Source organism: Phaethon lepturus, unplaced genomic scaffold (assembly GCF_000687285.1).
Source record: "Phaethon lepturus isolate BGI_N335 unplaced genomic scaffold, ASM68728v1 scaffold34, whole genome shotgun sequence".
Classification (NCBI taxonomy): domain Eukaryota; kingdom Metazoa; phylum Chordata; class Aves; order Phaethontiformes; family Phaethontidae; genus Phaethon; species Phaethon lepturus.
The window spans coordinates 21,401-22,862 of NW_010536719.1; positions in this window are offsets into that span (position 1 = coordinate 21,401).

Genomic DNA, 1,462 nt, shown 5'->3' on the forward strand with positions numbered 1-1,462 from the left:
AGACAGTCACCTCTGAGACTACGCTTTTACATGAAGGTCACATGTAAGCCTAAGCAGTGCTATTGGCAAGTCTTGGTCTCTGGCTGATTGGGAAGTCTGTTTCACTCTATCATGAGAAGCAATAAAATGTCTCATTTCAGGGTTCACAGATAACTTTAGAAACCTGAAACCACTGAATGTGTCTTTATGGCACTTGTATCTAAGTGCTTTTTCAGTTTTCTCTCCAGTGCCTCTTGCAATCCGCAGTTCTGAAGAAACCTCTTTCTTTGTTAAAGCAATTGGGAAGCTCGCAGAATAATTCAGGTTGAAGGGACCACAGGAGGTCTCTCCATGAGTCTCCTGCTCAAACTGAGGTCAGCTATGACATCAGACCAGCAGTTCTTTATCCAGGCTCGAAAACCTAGTCTAATAGACTTTCAGGGAAATCCTAAACAATCCCAATGTTTTCTTTAAAAGCAGGTATCTTGTTTTCTCAACTTTTAGCCATTGTTTTCTACATTTCTGGGATGTCAGAGTGAGAAGCTATCAGAGCTTTCCTGGAGTCCCTCCTTCCTTCCATGAAGAGCTTCAGGAGAACTCAATGCTCTTTCAAGAGGTGTCATCATCTCCCCTACCACGAACATAGCGAAGTACCTGCCTGCAGCTGAGCTGGTTGAAATGCTGTCACCCAGTGCTGGGTTCTCAGCTATGGACAGGACAGACCCTTTGTTAAAAAACTAATTTTAACCTTCCCTTTTGACTAATTTTATTTGGCACACTGCTTCAGTGCAGGAAAGGGTTGGCTGATGCTTTTTAAGACCCTTTATTGTCCAATTCAGCTGTCTTTACCAGCCATGAGATTTTTCAAGGAAGAGTGTCTATTAATATACGTTACCATAATCTGCTTTCTCCTAACAAATTATCCAGAACACATGGTGAATATTGCAGTAACTGGAGTAAAATGTGTAAGGCCAGAAGAAAGTTTCTTGGGCGTTGGCCAGTCTGTTCACTGATCAACATTACGAAGTTTCATATAAGTGACCCAGTTTATTTGGGCATGCATCATGTTCCTAGATGTAGGTATCTAATGCTATATAAGACACCTAACAGTATGCAGACATTCACATGGGGCTAGCTGATCTGACCCTGGAGCTATGAGACCCACACTCTTCTGACATGACAGCTGGAGGATGGCAAGGGTGCCCCACCGCATCTCAAATGGGAAAAGACACCTAATTGGAGGCTCCTGAATTGCTCCGTTTGTACAAGTTTCATCTGTAGATAGCATTAGATTTTTATTTATTTCAAAGCTCAGAGCAGCAGATTGCTATTTATAGAGAGCAGGCACTGGGTCCCGTGTCACCATAGCGTCAGCAGTGATTCAAACCAACCATCTGAAACATGCCTGCTTGGATGGGGTGCATTAGCATTAGACTGAAATACCACTCCCAGTCCTTCCCTGCATATATTAGAGTCCAGTGCT